Source organism: Narcine bancroftii, chromosome 3 (assembly GCF_036971445.1).
Source record: "Narcine bancroftii isolate sNarBan1 chromosome 3, sNarBan1.hap1, whole genome shotgun sequence".
NCBI classification, from domain to species: Eukaryota; Metazoa; Chordata; class Chondrichthyes; order Torpediniformes; family Narcinidae; genus Narcine; species Narcine bancroftii.
The window spans coordinates 290,003,136-290,021,745 of NC_091471.1; positions in this window are offsets into that span (position 1 = coordinate 290,003,136).

Here is an 18,610-nt window from a genome sequence, read left to right on the forward strand (position 1 = left end):
CTGATTCCCCAACTCTGATTCCCCGCCTCTGATTCCCCAGCTCTGAATCCCCGCCTCTGATTACCCGCATCTGATTCCCTGCCTCTGATTCCCCGCCTTGATTCCCCATCTCTGATTCACAACCTCTGATTCCCCACCTCTGATTCCCCATATCTGATTCCCCGCCTCTGTTTCCCCATATCTGATTCCCCGGCTCTGATTGCCCACCTCTGATTCCCCGCCTCTGATTCGCCAGCTCTGATTCGCCACCCTGATTCCCCGCATCTGATTCCCTGCCTCTGATTCCCCGCCTCTGATTCCCCATCTCTGATTCACCAAATTTGATTCGCCACCTCTGATTCCCCATATCTGATTCACCACATCTGTTTCCCCGCCTCTGATTCCCCGCCTCTGATTCTCCATATCTCATTCCCCGCCTCTGAATCCCCATCTCTGATTCTGCACATCTGATTCCCTGCCTCTGATTCCCCACCTCTGATTCCCCATATCTGATTCCCCGCCTCTGTTTCCCCGCCTCTGATTCCCCGCCTCTGTTTCCCCATATCTAATTCCCCACCTCTGATGCCCCAACTCTGATTCCCCGCCTCTGATTCCCAAGCTCTGATTCCCCACCTCTGATTCTCCGCATCCGATTCCCCATGTCTGATTCCCCGCCTCTGTTTCCCCGCCTCTGATTCCCCGCTTCTGTTTCCCATATCTGATTCCCCGGCTCTGATTCCCCAGCTCTGATTCCCTGGCTCTGATTCCCCACGTTCTATTCCCTGCCTCTGATTCCCCGCCTGTGATTCCCCATCTCTGATTCACCACCTCTGATTCCCCACCTCTGATTCCCCATATCTAATTCCCCGCCTCTGTTTGCCCGCCTCTGATTCCCCGCCTCTGTTTCCCCATATCTGATTCCCCGCCTCTGAATCCCCAACTCTGATTCCCTGCCTCTGATTCACCAGCTCTGATTCCCCGCCTTTGATTCCCCCAGTCTGATTCCAAGCCTCTGAATCCCCGTGTCTGATTTCCTGCCTCTGATTCCCCGCCTCTGATTCCCCATCTCTGATTCACCGCCTCTGCTTCCCCCCCTCTGATTCCCAGCCTCTGATTCCCCATATCTGATTCCCCGCCTCTGATTCCCCATATCTTATTCCCCGCCTCTGCTTCCCCCCCTCTGATTCCCAGCCTCTGATTCCCCATATCTGATTCCCCGCCTCTGATTCCCCATATCTGATTCCCCGCCTCTGATTCCCCGCCTCTGATTCCCCGTCTCTGATTCCCCGCCTCTGATTCCCCGTGTCTGATTCCCTGCCTCTGATTCCCCGCCTCTGATTCCCCGCGTCTGATTCCCCGCCACTGATTCCCTGCCCCTGATTCCCCACCTCTGATTCCCCATATCTGATTCCCCGCCTCTGTTTCCCCGCCTCTGATTCCCCGCCTCTGTTTCCCCATATCTGATTCCCCGCCTCTGATTCCCCAACTCTGATTCCCCTCCTCTAATTCGCCAGCTATGATTCCCCTCCTCTGATTCCCTGCATCTGATTCCCTGCCTCTGATTCCCCGCCTCTGATTCCCCTTCTCTGATTCACCACCTCTGAATCCCCACCTCTGATTCCCCATCTCCGATTCCGCACATCCGATTCCCTGCCTCAGATTCCCCACCTCTGATTCCCTGCCTCTGATTCCCTGCCTCTGATTCGCAACCTCTAATTCCCCACCTCTGATTCCCCATATCTGATTCCCCGCCTCTGTTTCCCTGCCTCTGATTCCCGGCCTCTGTTTCCCCATATCTGATTCCCCTCCTCTGATTCCCCAACTCTGATTCCCCGCCTCTGATTCCCCAGCTCTGATTCCCCGCCTTTTATTCCCGGCCTCTGATTCCCTGCCACTGATTCCCCGCCCCTGATTGCCCACCTCTGATTCCCCATATCTGATTCCCCGCCACTGTTTCCCCAGCTCTGATTCCCCACCTCTGTTTCCCCAGCTCTGATTCCCTGCCACTGATTCCCCGCCCCTGATTCCCCAACTCTGATTCCCCATATCTGATTCCCCGCCTCTGATTCCCCATCTCTGTTTCACCGCCTTTGATTCGCCACCTCTGATTCCCCATATCTGATTCCCCGCCTCTGTTTCCCCTCCTCTGATTCCCTGCCTCTGATTCCCAACCTCTGATTCCACACCTCTGATTCCCCATATCTGATTCCCCGCCTCTATTTCCCCATATCTGATTCCCCGCCTCTGATTCCCCAACTCTGATTCCCCGCCTCTGTTTCCCCAGCTCTGATTCCCCGCCTCTGATTCCCGGCGTCCGATTCCCTGCCTCTGATTCCCCGCCTCTGATTCCCCATCTCTGATTCCCCGCCTCTGATTCCCCGTGTCTGATTCCCTGCCTCTGATTCCCCGCCTCTGATTCCCCGCCTCTGATTCCCTGCCACTGATTCCCTGCCCCTGATTCCCCGCCTCTGATTCCCCATATCTGATTCCCTGCCTCTGATTCCCCAACTCTGATACCCCGCCTCTGATTCCCCAGCTCTGAATCCCAGCCTTTGATTCCCCGCGTCTGATTCCCTGCCTCTGATTCCCCGCCTTGATTCCCCATCTCTGATTCACAACCTCTGATTCCCCACCTCTGATTCCCCATATCTGATTCCCTGCATCTGTTTCCCCGCCTCTGATTCCCCGCCTCTGATTCCCCATATCTGATTCCCCGGCTCTTATTGCCCACCTCTGATTCCCCGCCTCTGATTCGCCAGCTCTGATTCCCCGCCTCTGATTCCCCGCATCTGATTCCCTGCCTCTGATTCCCCGCCTCTTATTCCCCATCTCTGATTCACCGCCTTTGATTCGCCACCTCTGATTCCCCATATCTGATTCCCAACCTCTGTTTCCCCGCCTCTGATTCCCTGCCACTGATTCCCCGCCCCTGATTCCCCACCTCTGATTCCCCATATCTTATTCCCCGCCTCTGTTCCCCCCCTCTGATTCCCAGCCTCTGATTCCCCATATTTGATTCCCCGCCTCTGATTCCCCATATCTGATTCCCCGCCTCATTTTCCCCATATCTGCTTCGCCGCCTCTGATTCCCCAACTCTGATTCCCCTCCTCTGATTCCCCAGCTCTGATTTCCCGCCTCTGATTTCCGGCATCCGATTCCCTGCCTCTGATTCCCCGCCTCTGATTCCTCATCTCTGATTCCCCGCCTCTGATTCCCCGTGTCTGATTCCCTGCCTCTGATTCCCCGCCTCTGATTCCCCGCGTCTGATTCCCTGCCACTGATTCCCAGCCCCTGATTCCCCACCTCTGATTCCCCGTATCTGATTCCCCGCCTCTGTTTCCCAGCCTCTGATTCCCCGCCTCTGTTTCCCCATATCTGATTCACCGCCTCTGATTCCCCAACTCTGATTCCCCTCCTCTAATTCGCCAGCTATGATTCCCCGCCTCTGATTCCTGCGTCTGATTCCCTGCCTCTGATTCCCCGCCTCTGATTCCCCTTCTCTGATTCACCACCTCTAAATCCCCACCTCTGATTCCCCATCTCTGATTCCCCAGCTCTGATTTCCCGCCTCTGATTTCCGGCATCCGATTCCCTGCCTCTGATTTCCCGCCTCTGATTCCCCGTCTCTGATTCCCCGCCTCTGATTCCCCGTGTCTGATTCCCTGCCTCTGATTCCCCGCCTCTGATTCCCCGCGTCTGATTCCCCGCCACTGATTCCCTGCCCCTGATTCCCCACCTCTGATTCCCCATATCTGATTCCCCGCCTCTGTTTCCCCGCCTCTGATTCCCCGCCTCTGTTTCCCCATATCTGATTCCCCGCCTCTGATTCCCCAACTCTGATTCCCCTCCTCTAATTCGCCAGCTATGATTCCCCTCCTCTGATTCCCTGCATCTGATTCCCTGCCTCTGATTCCCCGCCTCTGATTCCCCGCCTCTGATTCCCTGCCTCTGATTCCCAACCTCTGATTCCCCACCTCTGAATCACCATATCTGATTCCCCGCCTCTGTTTCCCCGCTTCTGATTCCCCCCCTCTGTTTCCCCATATCTGATTCCCCGCCTCTGATTCCCCAACTCTGATTCCCCTCCTCTAATTCGCCAGCTATGATTCCCCGCCTCTGATTCCCTGCGTCTGATTCCCTGCCTCTGATTCCCCGCCTCTGATTCCCCTTCTCTGATTCACCACCTCTGAATCCCCACCTCTGATTCCCCATCTCTGATTCCGCACATCCGATTCCCTGCCTCTGATTCCCCGCCTCTGATTCCCCGCCTCTGATTCCCTGCCTCTGATTCGCAACCTCTAATTCCCCACCTCTGATTCCCCATATCTGATTCCCCGCCTCTGTTTCCCTGTCTCTGCTTCCCGGCCTCTGTTTCCCCATATCTGATTCCCCTCCTCTGATTCCCCAACTCTGATTCCCCGCCTCTGATTCCCCAGCTCTGATTCCCCGCCTTTTATTCCCGGCCTCTGATTCCCTGCCACTGATTCCCCGCCCCTGATTCCCCACCGCTGATTCCCCATATCTGATTCCCCGCCTCTGTTTCCCCAGCTCTGATTCCCCACCTCTGATTCCCCAGCTCTGATTCCCTGCCACTGATTCCCCGCCCCTGATTCCCCACCTCTCATTCCCCATATCTGATTCCCCGCCTCTGTTTCCCCAGCTCTGATTCCCTGCCTCTGATTCCCTGCCCTGATTCCCCATCTCTGTTTCCCCGCCTCTGATTCCCTGCCTCTGATTCCCAACCTCTGATTCCACACCTCTGATTCCCCATATCTGATTCCCCGCCTCTATTTCCCCATATCTGATACCCCGCCTCTGATTCCCCAACTCTGATTCCCCGCCTCTGATTCCCCAGCTCTGATTCCCCGCCTCTGATACCCGGCGTCCGATTCCCTGCCTCTGATTCCCCGCCTCTGATTCCCCATCTCTGATTACCCGCCTCTGATTCCCCGTGTCTGATTCCCTGCCTCTGATTCCCCGCCTCTGATTCCCCGCCTCTGATTCCCTGCCACTGATTCCCTGCCCCTGATTCCCAACCTCTGATTCCCCATATCTGATTCCCCGCCTCTGTTTCCCCGCCTCTGATTCCCTGCCTCTGATTCCCCATATCTGATTCCCTGCCTCTGATTCCCCAACTCTGATTCCCCGCCTCTGATTCCCCAGCTCTGAATCCCCGCCTCTGATTACCCGCATCTGATTCCCTGCCTCTGATTCCCCGCCTTGATTCCCCATCTCTGATTCACAACCTCTGATTCCCCACCTCTGATTCCCCATATCTGATTCCCCGCCTCTGTTTCCCCATATCTGATTCCCCGGCTCTGATTGCCCACCTCTGATTCCCCGCCTCTGATTCGCCAGCTCTGATTCGCCACCCTGATTCCCCGCATCTGATTCCCTGCCTCTGATTCCCCGCCTCTGATTCCCCATCTCTGATTCACCGCCTTTGATTCGCCACCTCTGATTCCCCATATCTGATTCACCACATCTGTTTCCCCGCCTCTGATTCCCCGCCTCTGATTCTCCATATCTCATTCCCCGCCTCTGAATCCCCATCTCTGATTCTGCACATCTGATTCCCTGCCTCTGATTCCCCACCTCTGATTCCCCATATCTGATTCCCCGCCTCTGTTTCCCCGCCTCTGATTCCCCGCCTCTGTTTCCCCATATCTAATTCCCCACCTCTGATGCCCCAACTCTGATTCCCCGCCTCTGATTCCCAAGCTCTGATTCCCCACCTCTGATTCTCCGCATCCGATTCCCCATGTCTGATTCCCCGCCTCTGTTTCCCCGCCTCTGATTCCCCGCTTCTGTTTCCCATATCTGATTCCCCGGCTCTGATTCCCCAGCTCTGATTCCCTGGCTCTGATTCCCCACGTTCTATTCCCTGCCTCTGATTCCCCGCCTGTGATTCCCCATCTCTGATTCACCACCTCTGATTCCCCACCTCTGATTCCCCATATCTAATTCCCCGCCTCTGTTTGCCCGCCTCTGATTCCCCGCCTCTGTTTCCCCATATCTGATTCCCCGCCTCTGAATCCCCAACTCTGATTCCCTGCCTCTGATTCACCAGCTCTGATTCCCCGCCTTTGATTCCCCCAGTCTGATTCCAAGCCTCTGAATCCCCGTGTCTGATTTCCTGCCTCTGATTCCCCGCCTCTGATTCCCCATCTCTGATTCACCGCCTCTGATTCCCCACCTCTGATTCCCCATCTCTGATTCCGCACATCCGATTCCCTGCCTCTGATTCCCCGACTCTGATTCCCCACCTCTGATTCCCCAGCTCTGATTCCCCGCCTCTGATTTCCCGCGTCTTATTCCCTGCCTCTGATTCCCCGCCTCTGATTCCCCATCTCTGATTCCCCACCTCTGATTCCCCATGTCTGATTCCCTGCCTCTGAATCCCCGCCTCTGATTCCCCGCCTCATATTCCCTGCCACTGATTACCCGCCCCTGATTCCCCACCTCTGATTCCCCATATCTTATTCCCCGCCTCTGCTTCCCCCCCTCTGATTCCCAGCCTCTGATTCCCCATATCTGATTCCCCGCCTCTGATTCCCCATATCTGATTCCCCGCCTCTGATTCCCCAGCTCTGATTTCCCGCCTCTGATTCCCCGTGTCTGATTCCCTGCCTCTGATTCCCCGCCTCTGATTCCCCGTGTCTGATTCCCTGCCTCTGATTCCCCGCCTCTGATTCCCCGCGTCTGATTCCCCGCCACTGATTCCCTGCCCCTGATTCCCCACCTCTGATTCCCCATATCTGATTCCCCGCCTCTGTTTCCCCACCTCTGATTCCCCGCCTCTGTTTCCCCATATCTGATTCCCCGCCTCTGATTCCCCAACTCTGATTCCCCTCCTCTAAATCGCCAGCTATGATTCCCCTCCTCTGATTCCCTGCATCTGATTCCCTGACTCTGATTCCCCGCCTCTGATTCCCTTTCTCTGCTTCCCCACCTCTGATTCCCCGCCTCTGATTCCCTGCCTCTGATTCGCAACCTCTAATTCCCCACCTCTGATTCCCCATATCTGATTCCCCGCCTCTGTTTCCCTGCCTCTGATTCCCGGCCTCTGTTTCCCCATATCTGATTCCACTCCTCTGATTCCCCAACTCTGATTCCCTGCCTCCGATTCCCCAGCTCTGATTCCCCGCCTTATATTCCCGGCCTCTGATTCCCTGCCACTGATTCCCCGGCCCTGATTCCCCACCTCTGATTCCCCATATCTGATTCCCCGCCTCTGTTTCCCCAGCTCTGATTCCCCACCTCTGATTCCCCAGCTCTGATTCCCTGCCACTGATTCCCCGCCCCTGATTCCCCAACTCTGATTCCCCATATCTGATTCCCCGCCTCTGTTTCCCCAGCTCTGATTCCCTGCCTCTGATTCCCTGCCCTGATTCCCCATCTCTGTTTCACCGCCTTTGATTCGCCACCTCTGATTCCCCATATCTGATTCCCCGCCTCTGTTTCCCCGCCTCTGATTCCCTGCCTCTGATTCCCAACCTCTGATTCCACACCTCTGATTCCCCATATCTGATTCCCCGCCTCTATTTCCCCATATCTGATTCCCCGCCTCTGTTTCCCCGCCTCTGATTCCCTGCCTCTGATTCCCCATATCTGAATCCCTGCCTCTGATTCCCCAACTCTGATTCCCCCCTCTGATTCCCCAGCTCTGAATCCCCGCCTCTGATTCCCCGCATCTGATTCCCTGCCTCTGATTCCCAGCCTTGATTCCCCATCTCTGATTCACAACCTCTGATTCCCCACCTCTGATTCCCCATATCTGATTCCCCGCCTCTGTTTCCCCATATCTGATTCCCCGGCTCTGATTGCCCACCTCTGATTCCCCGCCTCTGATTCGCCAGCTCTGATTTGCCACCCTGATTCCCCGCATCTGATTCCCTGCCTCTGATTCCCCGCCTCTGATTCCCCATCTCTGATTCACCGCCTTTGATTCGCCACCTCTGATTCCCCATATCTGATTCACCACCTCTGTTTCCCCGCCTCTGATTCCCCGCCTCTGATTCTCCATATCTCATTCCCCGCCTCTGAATCCCCATCTCTGATTCCCGGACTCTGATTCCCCACCTCTGATTCCCGGCCTCTTATTCCCAGCATCTGATTCCCGGCCTCTGATTCCCGGCCTCTGATTCCCCGCTTCTGATTCTGATTCCCTGCCTCTGATTCCCCATCTCTGATTCTGCACATCTGATTCCCTGCCTCTGATACCCCACCTCTGATTCCCCATATCTGATTCCCCGCCTCTGTTTCCCCGCCTCTGATTCCCCGCCTCTGTTTCCCCATATCTAATTCCCCACCTCTGATGCCCCAACTCTGATTCCCCGCCTCTGATTCCCAAGCTCTGATTCCCCACCTCTGATTCTCCGCATCCGATTCCCCATGTCTGATTCCCCGCCTCTGTTTCCCCGCCTCTGATTCCCCGCTTCTGTTTCCCATATCTGATTCCCCGGCTCTGATTCCCCAGCTCTGATTCCCTGGCTCTGATTCCCCGCGTTCTATTCCCTGCCTCTGATTCCCCGCCTGTGATTCCCCATCTCTGATTCACCACCTCTGATTCCCCGCCTCTGATTCCCCATCTCTGATTCCCCGCCTCTGATTCCCCGTGTCTGATTCCCTGCCTCTGATTCCCCGCCTCTGATTCCCCGCCTCTGATTCCCTGCCACTGATTCCCTGCCCCTGATTCCCCGCCTCTGATTCCCCATATCTGATTCCCTGCCTCTGATTCCCCAACTCTGATACCCCGCCTCTGATTCCCCAGCTCTGAATCCCAGCCTTTGATTCCCCGCGTCTGATTACCTGCCTCTGATTCCCCGCTTTGATTCCCCATCTCTGATTCACAACCTCTGATTCCCCACCTCTGATTCCCCATATCTGATTCCCCGCCTCTGATTACCCAACTCTGATTCCCCGCCTCTGTTTCCCCAGCTCTGATTCCCCGCCTCTGATTCCCGGCGTCCGATTCCCTGCCTCTGATTCCCCGCCTCTGATTCCCCATCTCTGATTCCCCGCCTCTGATTCCCCGTGTCTGATTCCCTGCCTCTGATTCCCCGCCTCTGATTCCCCGCCTCTGATTCCCTGCCACTGATTCCCTGCCCCTGATTCCCCGCCTCTGATTCCCCATATCTGATTCCCTGCCTCTGATTCCCCAACTCTGATACCCCGCCTCTGATTCCCCAGCTCTGAATCCCAGCCTTTGATTCCCCGCGTCTGATTCCCTGCCTCTGATTCCCCGCCTTGATTCCCCATCTCTGATTCACAACCTCTGATTCCCCACCTCTGATTCCCCATATCTGATTCCCTGCATCTGTTTCCCCGCCTCTGATTCCCCGCCTCTGATTCCCCATATCTGATTCCCCGGCTCTTATTGCCCACCTCTGATTCCCCGCCTCTGATTCGCCAGCTCTGATTCCCCGCCTCTGATTCCCCGCATCTGATTCCCTGCCTCTGATTCCCCGCCTCTGATTCCCCATCTCTGATTCACCGCCTTTGATTCGCCACCTCTGATTCCCCATATCTGATTCCCCACCTCTGTTTCCCCGCCTCTGATTCCCTGCCACTGATTCCCCGCCCCTGATTCCCCACCTCTGATTCCCCATATCTTATTCCCCGCCTCTGTTCCCCCCCTCTGATTCCCAGCCTCTGATTCCCCATATCTGATTCCCCGCCTCTGATTCCCCATATCTGATTCCCCGCCTCATTTTCCCCATATCTGCTTCGCCGCCTCTGATTCCCCAACTCTGATTCCCCTCCTCTGATTCCCCAGCTCTGATTTCCCGCCTCTGATTTCCGGCATCCGATTCCCTGCCTCTGATTCCCCGCCTCTGATTCCTCATCTCTGATTCCCCGCCTCTGATTCCCCGTGTCTGATTTCCTGCCTCTGATTCCCCGCCTCTGATTCCCCGCGTCTGATTCCCTGCCACTGATTCCCAGCCCCTGATTCCCCACCTCTGATTCCCCGTATCTGATTCCCCGCCTCTGTTTCCCCGCCTCTGATTCCCCGCCTCTGTTTCCCCATATCTGATTCACCGCCTCTGATTCCCCAACTCTGATTCCCCTCCTCTAATTCGCCAGCTATGATTCCCCGCCTCTGATTCCTGCGTCTGATTCCCTGCCTCTGATTCCCCGCCTCTGATTCCCCTTCTCTGATTCACCACCTCTGAATCCCCACCTCTGATTCCCCATCTCTGATTCCCCAGCTCTGATTTCCCGCCTCTGATTTCCGGCATCCGATTCCCTGCCTCTGATTTCCCGCCTCTGATTCCCCGTCTCTGATTCCCCGCCTCTGATTCCCCGTGTCTGATTCCCTGCCTCTGATTCCCCGCCTCTGATTCCCCGCGTCTGATTCCCCGCCACTGATTCCCCATATCTGATTCCCCGCCTCTGATTCTCCACATATGATTCCCCATGTCTGATTCCCCGCCTCTGTTTCCCCGCCTCTGATTCCCCGCTTCTGTTTCCCATATCTGATTCCCCGGCTCTGATTCCCCAGCTCTGATTCCCTGGCTCTGATTCCCCGCGTTCTATTCCCTGCCTCTGATTCCCCAACTCTGATTCCCCCCTCTGATTCCCCAGCTCTGAATCCCCGCCTCTGATTCCCCGCATCTGATTCCCTGCCTCTGATTCCCAGCCTTGATTCCCCATCTCTGATTCACAACCTCTGATTCCCCACCTCTGATTCCCCATATCTGATTCCCCGCCTCTGTTTCCCCATATCTGATTCCCCGGCTCTGATTGCCCACCTCTGATTCCCCGCCTCTGATTCGCCAGCTCTGATTTGCCACCCTGATTCCCCGCATCTGATTCCCTGCCTCTGATTCCCCGCCTCTGATTCCCCATCTCTGATTCACCGCCTTTGATTCGCCACCTCTGATTCCCCATATCTGATTCACCACCTCTGTTTCCCCGCCTCTGATTCCCCGCCTCTGATTCTCCATATCTCATTCCCCGCCTCTGAATCCCCATCTCTGATTCCCGGACTCTGATTCCCCACCTCTGATTCCCGGCCTCTTATTCCCAGCATCTGATTCCCGGCCTCTGATTCCCGGCCTCTGATTCCCCGCTTCTGATTCTGATTCCCTGCCTCTGATTCCCCATCTCTGATTCTGCACATCTGATTCCCTGCCTCTGATACCCCACCTCTGATTCCCCATATCTGATTCCCCGCCTCTGTTTCCCCGCCTCTGATTCCCCGCCTCTGTTTCCCCATATCTAATTCCCCACCTCTGATGCCCCAACTCTGATTCCCCGCCTCTGATTCCCAAGCTCTGATTCCCCACCTCTGATTCTCCGCATCCGATTCCCCATGTCTGATTCCCCGCCTCTGTTTCCCCGCCTCTGATTCCCCGCTTCTGTTTCCCATATCTGATTCCCCGGCTCTGATTCCCCAGCTCTGATTCCCTGGCTCTGATTCCCCGCGTTCTATTCCCTGCCTCTGATTCCCCGCCTGTGATTCCCCATCTCTGATTCACCACCTCTGATTCCCCGCCTCTGATTCCCCATCTCTGATTCCCCGCCTCTGATTCCCCGTGTCTGATTCCCTGCCTCTGATTCCCCGCCTCTGATTCCCCGCCTCTGATTCCCTGCCACTGATTCCCTGCCCCTGATTCCCCGCCTCTGATTCCCCATATCTGATTCCCTGCCTCTGATTCCCCAACTCTGATACCCCGCCTCTGATTCCCCAGCTCTGAATCCCAGCCTTTGATTCCCCGCGTCTGATTACCTGCCTCTGATTCCCCGCTTTGATTCCCCATCTCTGATTCACAACCTCTGATTCCCCACCTCTGATTCCCCATATCTGATTCCCCGCCTCTGATTACCCAACTCTGATTCCCCGCCTCTGTTTCCCCAGCTCTGATTCCCCGCCTCTGATTCCCGGCGTCCGATTCCCTGCCTCTGATTCCCCGCCTCTGATTCCCCATCTCTGATTCCCCGCCTCTGATTCCCCGTGTCTGATTCCCTGCCTCTGATTCCCCGCCTCTGATTCCCCGCCTCTGATTCCCTGCCACTGATTCCCTGCCCCTGATTCCCCGCCTCTGATTCCCCATATCTGATTCCCTGCCTCTGATTCCCCAACTCTGATACCCCGCCTCTGATTCCCCAGCTCTGAATCCCAGCCTTTGATTCCCCGCGTCTGATTCCCTGCCTCTGATTCCCCGCCTTGATTCCCCATCTCTGATTCACAACCTCTGATTCCCCACCTCTGATTCCCCATATCTGATTCCCTGCATCTGTTTCCCCGCCTCTGATTCCCCGCCTCTGATTCCCCATATCTGATTCCCCGGCTCTTATTGCCCACCTCTGATTCCCCGCCTCTGATTCGCCAGCTCTGATTCCCCGCCTCTGATTCCCCGCATCTGATTCCCTGCCTCTGATTCCCCGCCTCTGATTCCCCATCTCTGATTCACCGCCTTTGATTCGCCACCTCTGATTCCCCATATCTGATTCCCCACCTCTGTTTCCCCGCCTCTGATTCCCTGCCACTGATTCCCCGCCCCTGATTCCCCACCTCTGATTCCCCATATCTTATTCCCCGCCTCTGTTCCCCCCCTCTGATTCCCAGCCTCTGATTCCCCATATCTGATTCCCCGCCTCTGATTCCCCATATCTGATTCCCCGCCTCATTTTCCCCATATCTGCTTCGCCGCCTCTGATTCCCCAACTCTGATTCCCCTCCTCTGATTCCCCAGCTCTGATTTCCCGCCTCTGATTTCCGGCATCCGATTCCCTGCCTCTGATTCCCCGCCTCTGATTCCTCATCTCTGATTCCCCGCCTCTGATTCCCCGTGTCTGATTTCCTGCCTCTGATTCCCCGCCTCTGATTCCCCGCGTCTGATTCCCTGCCACTGATTCCCAGCCCCTGATTCCCCACCTCTGATTCCCCGTATCTGATTCCCCGCCTCTGTTTCCCCGCCTCTGATTCCCCGCCTCTGTTTCCCCATATCTGATTCACCGCCTCTGATTCCCCAACTCTGATTCCCCTCCTCTAATTCGCCAGCTATGATTCCCCGCCTCTGATTCCTGCGTCTGATTCCCTGCCTCTGATTCCCCGCCTCTGATTCCCCTTCTCTGATTCACCACCTCTGAATCCCCACCTCTGATTCCCCATCTCTGATTCCCCAGCTCTGATTTCCCGCCTCTGATTTCCGGCATCCGATTCCCTGCCTCTGATTTCCCGCCTCTGATTCCCCGTCTCTGATTCCCCGCCTCTGATTCCCCGTGTCTGATTCCCTGCCTCTGATTCCCCGCCTCTGATTCCCCGCGTCTGATTCCCCGCCACTGATTCCCCATATCTGATTCCCCGCCTCTGATTCTCCACATATGATTCCCCATGTCTGATTCCCCGCCTCTGTTTCCCCGCCTCTGATTCCCCGCTTCTGTTTCCCATATCTGATTCCCCGGCTCTGATTCCCCAGCTCTGATTCCCTGGCTCTGATTCCCCGCGTTCTATTCCCTGCCTCTGATTCCCCGCCTGTGATTCCCCATCTCTGATTCACCACCTATGATTCCCCACCTCTGATTCCCCATATCTAATTCCCCGCCTCTGTTTGCCCGCCTCTGATTCCCCGCCTCTGTTTCCCCATATCTGATTCCCCGCCTCTGAATCCCCAACTCTGATTCCCTGCCTCTGATTCACCAGCTCTGATTCCCCGCCTTTGATTCCCCCAGTCTGATTCCAAGCCTCTGAATCCCCGTGTCTGATTTCCTGCCTCTGATTCCCCGCCTCTGATTCCCCATCTCAGATTCACCGCCTCTGATTCCCCACCTCTGATTCCCCATCTCTGATTCCGCACATCCGATTCCCTGCCTCTGATTCCCCGACTCTGATTCCCCACCTCTGATTCCCCAGCTCTGATTCCCCGCCTCTGATTCCCCGCGTCTGATTCCCCGTCTCTGATTCCCCGCCTCTGATTCCCCGTGTCTGATTCCCTGCCTCTGATTCCCCGCCTCTGATTCCCCGCGTCTGATTCCCCGCCACGGATTCCCTGCCCCTGATTCCCCACCTCTGATTCCCCATATCTGATTCCCCGCCTCTGTTTCCCCGCCTCTGATTCCCCGCCTCTGTTTCCCCATATCTGATTCCCCGCCTCTGATTCCCCAACTCTGATTCCCCTCCTCTAATTCGCCAGCTATGATTCCCCTCCTCTGATTCCCTGCATCTGATTCCCTGCCTCTGATTCCCCGCCTCTGATTCCCCTTCTCTGATTCACCACCTCTGAATCCCCACCTCTGATTCCCCATCTCCGATTCCGCACATCCGATTCCCTGCCTCTGATTCCCCACCTCTGATTCCCCGCCTCTGATTCCCTGCCTCTGATTCGCAACCTCTAATTCCCCACCTCTGATTCCCCATATCTGATTCCCCGCCTCTGTTTCCCTGCCTCTGATTCCCGGCCTCTGTTTCCCCATATCTGATTCCCCTCCTCTGATTCCCCAACTCTGATTCCCTGCCTCTGATTCCCCACCTCTGATTCCCCGCCTCTGATTCCCTGCCTCTGATTCGCAACCTCTAATTCCCCACCTCTGATTCCCCGCCTCTGATTCCCCGTGTCTGATTCCCTGCCTCTGATTCCCCGCCTCTGATTTCCGCCTCTGATTCCCTGCCACTGATTCCCTGCCCCTGATTCCCCGCCTCTGATTCCCCATATCTGATTCCCTGCCTCTGATTCCCCAACTCTGATACCCCGCCTCTGATTCCCCAGCTCTGAATCCCAGCCTTTGATTCCCCGCGTCTGATTCCCTGCCTCTGATTCCCCGCCTTGATTCCCCATCTCTGATTCACAACCTCTGATTCCCCACCTCTGATTCCCCATATCTGATTCCCTGCATCTGTTTCCCCGCCTCTGATTCCCCGCCTCTGATTCCCCATATCTGATTCCCCGGCTCTTATTGCCCACCTCTGATTCCCCGCCTCTGATTCGCCAGCTCTGATTCCCCGCCTCTGATTCCCCGCATCTGATTCCCTGCCTCTGATTCCCCGCCTCTGATTCCCCATCTCTGATTCACCGCCTTTGATTCGCCACCTCTGATTCCCCATATCTGATTCCCCACCTCTGTTTCCCCGCCTCTGATTCCCTGCCACTGATTCCCCGCCCCTGATTCCCCACCTCTGATTCCCCATATCTTATTCCCCGCCTCTGTTCCCCCCCTCTGATTCCCAGCCTCTGATTCCCCATATCTGATTCCCCGCCTCTGATTCCCCATATCTGATTCCCCGCCTCATTTTCCCCATATCTGCTTCGCCGCCTCTGATTCCCCAACTCTGATTCCCCTCCTCTGATTCCCCAGCTCTGATTTCCCGCCTCTGATTTCCGGCATCCGATTCCCTGCCTCTGATTCCCCGCCTCTGATTCCTCATCTCTGATTCCCCGCCTCTGATTCCCCGTGTCTGATTTCCTGCCTCTGATTCCCCGCCTCTGATTCCCCGCGTCTGATTCCCTGCCACTGATTCCCAGCCCCTGATTCCCCACCTCTGATTCCCCGTATCTGATTCCCCGCCTCTGTTTCCCCGCCTCTGATTCCCCGCCTCTGTTTCCCCATATCTGATTCACCGCCTCTGATTCCCCAACTCTGATTCCCCTCCTCTAATTCGCCAGCTATGATTCCCCGCCTCTGATTCCTGCGTCTGATTCCCTGCCTCTGATTCCCCGCCTCTGATTCCCCTTCTCTGATTCACCACCTCTGAATCCCCACCTCTGATTCCCCATCTCTGATTCCCCAGCTCTGATTTCCCGCCTCTGATTTCCGGCATCCGATTCCCTGCCTCTGATTTCCCGCCTCTGATTCCCCGTCTCTGATTCCCCGCCTCTGATTCCCCGTGTCTGATTCCCTGCCTCTGATTCCCCGCCTCTGATTCCCCGCGTCTGATTCCCCGCCACTGATTCCCCATATCTGATTCCCCGCATCTGATTCTCCACATATGATTCCCCATGTCTGATTCCCCGCCTCTGTTTCCCCGCCTCTGATTCCCCGCTTCTGTTTCCCATATCTGATTCCCCGGCTCTGATTCCCCAGCTCTGATTCCCTGGCTCTGATTCCCCGCGTTCTATTCCCTGCCTCTGATTCCCCGCCTGTGATTCCCCATCTCTGATTCACCACCTCTGATTCCCCACCTCTGATTCCCCATATCTAATTCCCCGCCTCTGTTTGCCCGCCTCTGATTCCCCGCCTCTGTTTCCCCATATCTGATTCCCCGCCTCTGAATCCCCAACTCTGATTCCCTGCCTCTGATTCACCAGCTCTGATTCCCCGCCTTTGATTCCCCCAGTCTGATTCCAAGCCTCTGAATCCCCGTGTCTGATTTCCTGCCTCTGATTCCCCGCCTCAGATTCCCCATCTCAGATTCACCGCCTCTGATTCCCCACCTCTGATTCCCCATCTCTGATTCCGCACATCCGATTCCCTGCCTCTGATTCCCCGACTCTGATTCCCCACCTCTGATTCCCCAGCTCTGATTCCCCGCCTCTGATTCCCCGCGTCTGATTCCCCGTCTCTGATTCCCCGCCTCTGATTCCCCGTGTCTGATTCCCTGCCTCTGATTCCCCGCCTCTGATTCCCCGCGTCTGATTCCCCGCCACGGATTCCCTGCCCCTGATTCCCCACCTCTGATTCCCCATATCTGATTCCCCGCCTCTGTTTCCCCGCCTCTGATTCCCCGCCTCTGTTTCCCCATATCTGATTCCCCGCCTCTGATTCCCCAACTCTGATTCCCCTCCTCTAATTCGCCAGCTATGATTCCCCTCCTCTGATTCCCTGCATCTGATTCCCTGCCTCTGATTCCCCGCCTCTGATTCCCCTTCTCTGATTCACCACCTCTGAATCCCCACCTCTGATTCCCCATCTCCGATTCCGCACATCCGATTCCCTGCCTCTGATTCCCCACCTCTGATTCCCCGCCTCTGATTCCCTGCCTCTGATTCGCAACCTCTAATTCCCCACCTCTGATTCCCCATATCTGATTCCCCGCCTCTGTTTCCCTGCCTCTGATTCCCGGCCTCTGTTTCCCCATATCTGATTCCCCTCCTCTGATTCCCCAACTCTGATTCCCCGCCTCTGATTCCCCAGCTCTGATTCCCCGCCTTTTATTCCCGGCCTCTGATTCCCTGCCACTGATTCCCCGCCCCTGATTGCCCACCTCTGATTCCCCATATCTGATTCCCCGCCTCTGTTTCCCCAGCTCTGATTCCCCACCTCTGTTTCCCCAGCTCTGATTCCCTGCCACTGATTCCCCGCCCCTGATTCCCCAACTCTGATTCCCCATATCTGATTCCCCGCCTCTGTTTCCCCAGCTCTGATTCCCTGCCTCTGATTCCCTGCCCTGATTCCCCATCTCTGTTTCACCGCCTTTGATTCGCCACCTCTGATTCCCCATATCTGATTCCCCGCCTCTGTTTCCCCGCCTCTGATTCCCTGCCTCTGATTCCCAACCTCTGATTCCACACCTCTGATTCCCCATATCTGATTCCCCGCCTCTATTTCCCCATATCTGATTCCCCGCCTCTGATTCCCCAACTCTGATTCCCCGCCTCTGTTTCCCCAGCTCTGATTCCCCGCCTCTGATTCCCGGCGTCCGATTCCCTGCCTCTGATTCCCCGCCTCTGATTCCCCATCTCTGATTCCCCGCCTCTGATTCCCCGTGTCTGATTCCCTGCCTCTGATTCCCCGCCTCTGATTCCCCGCCTCTGATTCCCTGCCACTGATTCCCTGCCCCTGATTCCCCGCCTCTGATTCCCCATATCTGATTCCCTGCCTCTGATTCCCCAACTCTGATACCCCGCCTCTGATTCCCCAGCTCTGAATCCCAGCCTTTGATTCCCCGCGTCTGATTCCCTGCCTCTGATTCCCCGCCTTGATTCCCCATCTCTGATTCACAACCTCTGATTCCCCACCTCTGATTCCCCATATCTGATTCCCTGCATCTGTTTCCCCGCCTCTGATTCCCCGCCTCTGATTCCCCATATCTGATTCCCCGGCTCTTATTGCCCACCTCTGATTCCCCGCCTCTGATTCGCCAGCTCTGATTCCCCGCCTCTGATTCCCCGCATCTGATTCCCTGCCTCTGATTCCCCGCCTCTGATTCCCCATCTCTGATTCACCGCCTTTGATTCGACACCTCTGATTCCCCATATCTGATTCCCCACCTCTGTTTCCCCGCCTCTGATTCCCTGCCACTGATTCCCCGCCCCTGATTCCCCACCTCTGATTCCCCATATCTTATTCCCCGCCTCTGTTCCCCCCCTCTGATTCCCAGCCTCTGATTCCCCATATCTGATTCCCCGCCTCTGATTCCCCATATCTGATTCCCCGCCTCATTTTCCCCATATCTGCTTCGCCGCCACTGATTCCCCAACTCTGATTCCCCTCCTCTGATTCCCCAGCTCTGATTTCCCGCCTCTGATTTCCGGCATCCGATTCCCTGCCTCTGATTCCCCGCCTCTGATTCCTCATCTCTGATTCCCCGCCTCTGATTTCCCGTGTCTGATTCCCTGCCTCTGATTCCCCGCCTCTGATTCCCCGCGTCTGATTCCCTGCCACTGATTCCCAGCCCCTGATTCCCCACCTCTGATTCCCCGTATCTGATTCCCCGCCTCTGTTTCCCCGCCTCTGATTCCCCGCCTC